Here is a 9,156-nt window from a genome sequence, read left to right on the forward strand (position 1 = left end):
GCTATAAACATAGTAGAGCATATACTTTTGTTGTGTGATAAGGCCTCTCTTGGGTATATTCCCAAGAGTGGTATTGCTGGGTCCATGGGTAGGTTGATCCCGAATTTCCTGAGAAACCTCCACACTGCTTTCCAGAGTGGTTGCACAAGTTTGCATTCCCACCAGCAATGGATGAGTGTACCCCTTTCTCCACAACCTCTCCAGCAAAGGCTATCATTGGTGTTTTTGATTTTCGCCATTCTGACAGGTGTAAGATGGTATCTTAAAGTTGTCTTGATTTGCATTTCCCTGATCGCTAAGGAAGTTGAGCATGACTTTTTGTGTAATTATTTTGGATATAAGCTAGCCAGGTGGCAGGACACAGCCCACCGCTCCTCCTTACTATATCATTGATGTATTAATATTTGTTATATGTCTACTGTGTGCCAGGTACTGTCAGTTCAATTCCATATTGGCACCCCATACCTTTACTCTTTTGATCTTTAGATTTACAAAACAAATAATAATAAAGGAGAAAGAAAGAAAGAAAGAAAGAAAGAAAGAAAGAAAGAAAGAAAGAAAGAAAGAAAGAAAGAGAAAATGCAGATAAACACAGCATGGATTGGTTGTATACATTGCATTCCACCCATATTAAGCGAGGATTTCCATCTGGGTCCTGGTAATCAAAACAAGATCTCTCTTAAGTAGATAGATGCTGCTGTTCTACTTTGTGAACCTGGGGGACTTTGCTCACAGCACCTTCATCCTATTGCACAAGCTATACTGCTCCTTTTGATGATGCCTCACTATCAAGGGAACCATGAGGCAACCCTTGTGTAGGTTTAATCTTGCTTCTTTTCATTTTCAAAAAGCATAGACTTGTTTTATTTGACTTTTCATGAGTCAGAATGGTAGTTTTAGAAATGTTTAGTCTTTTTTAGCCCTCAAAGGATTAATCAGATTAATCACTAATCATTTGGTGTTCTGGAGTGACATGGAGTTTCTGCTTAATGAATGACTGCAGAGGAACAGGAAATAGAAGTGTTAGGGTTCTAAAAGACAGCACAGGTCTGGGGCTCCACACTGAAACCTAACCATACTCACTTAGTTAAATGCTTTTTATAGATTTTCCATGTATTGTTCACCTTTCCTCTGCATTCTTCTTAGAGAATCTGTGAAAAATCACCTGGCAATATTCACTAAGTTCAACATACACCTATCTTGTGACTTGGAAATGTAATCTTTGGTACATTCTTGCAATAGTCTGTTTTGTTACTATACTGACATAAATACCTCAGGTAGGCTGATTTTATAGACAGAAAAAAGTTATTTTGCTCACAGCTCTGATGCTCAAGTTGAAGATTAGAGAAATGGGAAGTGAAGCACTGGTCTGGTCTCTAGTGAGGGTTTAACAGCTCCCACAGACATTGCTTGCTTGGGCCTGGTCCAGCAGAGGTCGCTGGCTCAGGCCTGCTCCCATGGATGTCCCTGGTTCAGGCTTGCTTCCTTGGAGGTCTCTGGCCTGGACCTGGTTGGTCCTGCTGAGGTCATTGGGTCGGGCTTGCTTCCCCACAGATCTCTGGCCTGGGCCTATGATGTGGGAGTGTCATATATCAATCTGTTGATTTCATTGGTTAAGTAATAAAAGAAACTGCTTGGCCCTCATAGGTTAAAACATAGGTGGGTGGAGAAAACAGAACAGAATGCTGGGAGGAAGAGGAAGTGAGCTCAGAGGCCATGCTCCCCTCTCCCGGGCAGACGCCATGAAGCAAGCCGCCAGGTCAGACATGCTGAATCTTTCCCGGTAAGCGCACCTTGGGGTGCTACACACATTATTAGAAATGGGCTAGTCCAGGTGCAAGAGTTAGCCGAGAAGAGGCTAGATATAATGGGCCAAGCAGTGTTTAAAAGAATACAGTTTGTGTTGTTATTTCGGGGCATAAGCTAGCCAGGCGACTAGCAGCTGGGGGGGCAGGAACACAGCCCATAGCTCCTACTACAGAATGCCCATGAGCTGGGGCAGCAGGAACACAGCCCACAGCTCCTACAACAGGCCTGGTCCCACAGAGGTTGCTGTCACAGACCTGCTTGCTTACTTAGAGGACACTCCTTTCTACCTGCTCCTGTGGAGGTTGCTGGCTCAAGCCTGCTCCTGCAGATGTCCCTGGTTTGGGCCTGCTTCCATAGAGCTCTTTTGTCTGAGCCTGGTCCTGCACAGGTAGCTGTCTCAGTCCTGCTCCCTCAGAGGTCACTCCCTCATATCTGCTCCTGCGGAGGTCACTGGCTTGGGCCACCTCCCAGAATTTGAAGGTTAATCCCTATTGCTGAAGACATCACACAATTTAGACACAGGACTCAGAGGATCCAAACTGGATTTGACCCAAAAACCTCCTCCTGTACACCTAGCTTTCATAGTGCCAGAAGGTTCTATGCAAGCTGACAAGGGAGAAGAAAGAAAGCAATAGTCTTACCCAGCTGGTGTGATGCCTACGATCACCAATGAACAGCAGGGCAAGATGTTCCCAAAAGTACAATAGTGATACTTAAATTTTGGTGGCAACCAACAGTTCTCTAATTAGACTTAAGAAATATTCAATCAGAGGGAAATATGCCTGGTTCTGGAGCCTAGCCACCAACTTGGAGCTAATGAGCTTATGGATCTTAGAGGGAAACCTACTACAACAACTTTACTAGACCAGAATAATTCCTAACTGCGTTCTAAAACACACCCACAGAGAAGATTCTTATCAATGAAGCCCCTCTTTTGAACAGTAGGAAATCATTACAGAAAGTTACAACTGGTCTAAATGTGGGAAACAACTTTCTTAGTTAGGGTTTCTATTGCTATGAAGAAACACCATGACCATGGCTACTCTTAATATGGAAAGGTATTTAACTGTGTCTGGCTAGACTTGAGCATCTGAGACCTCAAAACTCATGCCCAGTAACACACTTCCTCCAGCAATGCCACACCTACTCCAACAAGGCCATACCTCCTAATAGTCATTCCTTATGGGACTATGGGGGCCATTTTATGCAAACCACTACAACAACTGACCATGGCATGCCCAGCTTTAATTGATACATCTGTACTATAATCCTATACCTGAGTATTAAGTAAATAAAGATTTTAAGAGCTAGAGAGGACCAAGACATCTGCTGAAAGGTTGTATATTCTATACAGGACAGAGACATCACACATATAATATCTAAACAATATATCCCTTTAAACAAGACTTACAAAATGACAATACCAATTCATAGCCCAACATGAATAGGGGAAATCTCATAGATCTACTACTATCTCTAGACTAAGAGCTATAGACAACAACTGCTGAGAGAAGAATTAGTCTTCCCCATGGATGAGCCCCATAGTTAGTCTTCCAATGCCAAGTGGCCAGCCCTAAAAAGACATACATAAAACAATAATGAACAGACTCAACAGGTTGCATTTATATGTTTATGTATTTATGTGGTGGCTTGAGCTTTATATAATGAATACAGTGCTGTATAGTCCAATAATTTTTAAATGATTAACTTGTATACATATACTAATAATTTATTAAACCTTTAATAATAAATCCCATAATATATTATATATGGATGAAAATTAGGAATAATATATGAAATAATCATGTTACAAAAGATTACATTATCCCACATATGTGACCTACATAGGGTGTTCAAATATGTAGAAAGAAAAAGTGGAATGGGGGCTATCATAAAGTTAGGGGAGAAGGGTAAAAGGGAAATTGTTTTGTGTGTAAAAAGTTAATTTTACAAGATGCTAAATTTCTGAAAATATATTGCTGCATAGGGTGTCTGGAGTAAACACTATTACAGTCTATGTCTACAAAGTGTTCAGCTGATAAATCTTTAGTGTTTTTACCATTATAAAAGTATTTGAGAAGCAACACTCCAATAAGTAACTGGGTAAAAATGTTGAGAATAAGCTATGTAATAGAAGGTATACAAATGCCAGACAAACACATGAATAGATGTTATACATAGTCATCAGAAAAATGTGAATGAAAATATAGAGAAATCCCTTCTGTCCTCTCCTGAGGATGGTCACAAGTGAAAAGAGTGACCAAAACAAATGTGGGTAAGGTTGTAGAAGACAGAACTCCCATGTGCTGCCAATGGGCAATGAACATTTATAGTCACTTAGGAAAACATTTGGGTGATTTCTTATAATATCTATATTTTAGCTACATATAACCATGCTTTTACACTCCTAAGTATTTACTACACACGAATAAAGCATGTGTCCGTAGAAAGATATATAGCCAAATGTTCATAGCAGCTTTATTTACAAGAACCATAAATTGAAAATAAGGCAAAATTTCCTCAACAGATGGATGGGTAGAATAAAGTGTAGTTGAGTTGACACTCCATATGTTCAGGTTCCACATCTGTGAATTCAACAAACTGTGGATGAAAACTATTTTTATAAACATACCATCTGTGCTGAGCATGTACTGCTTTTCTTGTCACTAGTCACTAAACAACATAATATAACAATTATTATCATAGCATTGACAGTACGACAGATATAATAAGTAATCTGGAGATGATTTAAAGTATACGGAAGAATTTCAACATGTTATATGCAAATAGTATACTATTTTTATGAGGCATATGCGCAACCGCATATTTTACCATCAACAACAGCTCCAGATTCAATCTCCCTCAGATACAGAGAGACAATGGTTTATGAACTTACTGAAAAACAAGCTGCCATAAAAAGAATGAACAACTGATACATGCAACTATATAGATGTCTAAAATTCCACAGGGTGAATAAAAGAAAACAGGCCAGTTAGAAAATCGTGACTGCTAAGCATTTACCCCTAAATGGGACATCTATATCGTATATACCCAAGAATCCAGAGAACACCATGGGAGAAGCAGAAAAAAAAAATGTAAGATCCAGAAGATTCGGAAAAGTGTTATGAAATACTGCCATCCAAATTATGGCACCACCATTGCAATCAGAAATGCATAGCAGCAATTGATTGGTAGATAGCTGTACAAGGTTGAGCCCTTCAATATTCTGTCATAGGCAGAGGAAGTGTCCACAAGACCCTCCCACTTCCTGAGGAGCTCATTACTGTTCATGGTTTCTGAGGGATGGAGTGTCCTTTTCTCACAACTCCTAAATGACCAGTTGGAAATAAGTTCAGAGGGAAAGGAAAGGGGATAGCACAGGGTAACAGGAAGTGAGTATAATCCCATAAATTGTATATATGTATGTAACTTCAAATATTACAGATCTATAAACTTTTATAAAATGTGTTTCTCATTGAAAAGGCTCAGCCTCTGTGTTTTCCTTTATATAGAATTCTATAAAATGAAAACTAATTTGTAATTATATATCAGTGACTTCCTGGGGTCAAGCTGAGAAGGGGAATGGTGGGAGTCTTTGAATATAAAATGTTATATTCTGGGAAAATAAACTTAATGTTATTTACAGAAACTGGATTGTTTGTACTTCCCATGGTTCACTGTGAAGAGAAGCTTCTTTGATAAAGGCTGAAGGTAGGATTTATCTAGGGATATAAATATAGATGTTTAGAAGGCAGTTTGACACCATGGCAATTTAGCCAAAGAACAGTAATAAGTTCCACCCGAGGGCCTATGGCTTCCCCTGCTATGGGGTTTTGACCAGATTTACAGCACCAGGCTTGAAAGCCCTCCTGTTGAGCTGGCCTCACACCATCATTCCAGATGTGCTACTGTTAGACCAGTGTGCTCATGTTGCCTAGCACAATGGTGTTGTAGCTCTGAAGGTTCACAGGTAGGTGAGAGGGATGATATGTTTTCTCTCCTAGCAGCCTGTGCAGTGCCTCACATCATAATGAAAGCCAGCAAACAGGAAGGTTGCTTACAGCTCAGGGCTAGCTGCTTTCTCTCTGTCTTGTAAGCAAAGTATGCACCATTTTCAGCAACTGGGTTCTATTGTCTATTTCTGGTGGCAACAACTCATAAAGAGGTATCCCACACTTGGCAGCAGAATTTTTGTTTAATAACCCACGGCTTTTAGAACTCCCTTTTGTCTTATTTTTAACATTTTTTTTTCAGTTAGCTTATAAAGTAGTAGGTTTCCACATGGCTTTTCATATCCTGTTCTTGTTGGTTAATGCCCCTTCCCTTCAGCCATACCCCTGCTTAAACCTATTCACCCCATTTTCTTCCCCTGTTTTCATATAACTTATATTCTGATATCCTTCCTCCACCCCTCAAATCATACCCACCCCAATGGCCCTTTTCCTCTTTCCTGGATTCTAAAGGATTTCCAAGTTAAGCGCACAAATCTAAAGTTTTAAAGCTAGGATCCACACATGAGAAAGAGCATGCAGTATTGGTCTTTTGGGGCCTATGTTTCCATACTTAGTATAGTTTTTTTTTAATGATTCTGTACAATTACCTACACTTTTAGCCACTGAATAAAATTCCATTGTGTATATGTATCATATTTTTTTCTTGACCATTTATTATTTTACAGACATATATAGGCAGATTCCATTTCATAGCTGTATAAATAGAGTGCCAGTGAATGTGTTTGAATAATTATCTCTGTAGTAGAATGCAAAGCCCTTAGAACTTATGTCAACGAGGGGTATAGCTGAGTCATACAGTAGTTCCATGTCTATCTTTTCTGAGCAATCCTCATACTGTTTTTCATACTGGCTGCATTAGTTACTTTTCTACTGCTGTGATAAAAGATCATGATCAAGGAAACTTATAGAAGGAAGCTTTAATTAGGTCAACAATTTCAAAGGGATAGGAGTCCATCACCACCCTGGCATGGGAGCATGGCGGTAGGCATGCAGGGAGGTATAGTGCTGGAGCTGGAGCCGAAAGCTCACATTTAGACCCTCCAAGAGGAAGTGGCGAGCACACCAGGAATGACATTGAGTCTTTTGAAAGCTCAAGCCCACCCACAGTGGTGACACACTTCTCCAATAAAGGTTCACTTCCAAATCCTTCACAGTCAGTTCCAACAACTGGGAACCAAGTATTCAAACATAAGAGTCTGTAGGGACCATTCTCATTCAGACCACTCCAGTGACCGCAACTGTTGATACTCCCACCAACGATGAATAAGGGTTCCCCTTTCTCCACATCCTTACCACCGTTTTATGTTATTTATTTCTTGATGATAGCCAATGTGGCATAGAACCTCAAAGTGGTTTTGATCTGCCTATTCCTGGTGGCCAATGATGTTAGACTGATTGTAGACAAGGCTGCCAAGAACACAATTGAGAATAAATTGCCCCCTCACTAAATGTTGCTGAGAAAAATATATACATACAAAATAATAAAATTTGACTCTTAAATTGCCCTCTTAATCTCTCAAAATAGATTAAAGACTTAAGTGCTAGGGGATATCCTTTAGTGGTAGATTGCTTGCTTAGCATGAAGAATGTATCACAAAACAGAAACACAAAACACAAAGAAGACTTCAACTTAATGCCTGGTCATTTAAAACTTAAAATGTAAATAATTAATACATGATCATTTAAAACATTGGCAAAACCAAGTAGGACTATACCAGTGAAAAATATGCACACCAAAAACAACCAATAAAATAAAAAATGAACTCTTAAAATGAAAGTATACTTGCAAGTTCTATATTTGATAATATATATTATATATACCATTGATAGATGGCTAATATTATATATATATAATTCACATCATACAAAAATAACAAAAGCCAAAGCATTTGATTTTAAAATAGGTAAGCAAAGAAACGTAAGAGACCTTTTCTCAAAAAGATTAGAGTTGATCAGCAAACACATGAAAAATTATTCATCATCACTAGAAACCAAGAAAATGTTAATCAAAATCAAAGTAATATAGTGTTTCACATCTGTTATTATGGCAATATCAAGAACAATATATAATAAATGTTTGCCAGGCTATGGTGAAAATAAAGCCCTTCCACACTGTTGATGGAAGTGCATATTAGGACTGACAGTATGTAAAACAATATAGAGCTTATTCGCTGCCATGAGGACCAGCCTCTAGCAGCTCAGGGGTTAAGGGGGATCCACAGAGTTAACAGACTAATCACTCAACTTGACCTTCTATCTGAGCAAGTAAAACCTAATTCTCTGGGGTCAGCAAGGGGAGGCTGACCTTAACTCTCTGGGGCCAGTGAAAAAGGGAAACACACATGCACACACGCCTCCAAAATGCCAGGATCTCACCTAGGGTGCTGCTGAATGGCAAGCCTTCAGCAGGTCAGAGAAACTAGAAAGGAGCTACAGAGCAGGTGAGCTTCTGGATAGACAGATACACGAGGAGTTTTCTGAGGGCCAAAGCTTAGTTCTTCATTTTATTATTCTTACTTTTGCTTGTTCTACCCTATTCCTTTTCTGTCCTGTTTTTCTACCCTGATGTTTTTCTTCTAACTAACTGTATTTTCCCCTTACATCTTATATATCCCAGCAAAATCTTTCAAGCAATATAAAATTACAGTGTGGTTACATTTTACTTTCCATGTGAGTGATTATAATGAATACAGATAAAAAAGAAACACGTTTCTCATTTCCCTTATATAATTGAACACCCTACATACTATAGATGAAAACCAAATTATCCAAAGAACCCACATCTATTTATAGCCAAGCAACTTATTATAATAAGATTAACAAAATGTAAACAAGCAAAGTATTTTTCTCTTACTGGCAGACTGCATTTTGTAGTCACAGAGGAAGGACCAATCATTTTATTATTTATCTCAAAAGGCAATCTTATAAGAAATCTTAGAAGAATCAGAAATCTAAACTTTTATACATAAAAAAAAACCCAATTGGTCATTTCTAAATCCTCCAGGTGCATAACCATTTGTCAACCGTTCTTTATATCGGAAAGTTGAGGGGAGAAATGCGTTCAAGTAATCATCATGGGTCATCAACTGATCCTAGTAGGAAAACCTATAATAATTAGGCTGCTTTATTATTGGTCCTTGACCTTAATGAGTCCCTCACCCAACTATGAGCCTTTCTAAACTTGAGATTGTTTCCCAAGGTTTTTCGCCTCAAAGCTATCAGCAAAGACATACTAATCTAGCCTTAAGTCAGATTTTTTTTCCTTTTTTTTTTATTGAGAATAAGAAAAAAAAAGTTTCCGCCTCCTCCCATCCTCCCATTTCCCTCCCCCTCC

This window comes from Alexandromys fortis, unplaced genomic scaffold (genome assembly GCF_014885135.2).
Source record: "Alexandromys fortis isolate MF-2015 unplaced genomic scaffold, M_Fortis_MF-2015_v1.1 scaffold_331, whole genome shotgun sequence".
NCBI classification, from domain to species: Eukaryota; Metazoa; Chordata; class Mammalia; order Rodentia; family Cricetidae; genus Alexandromys; species Alexandromys fortis.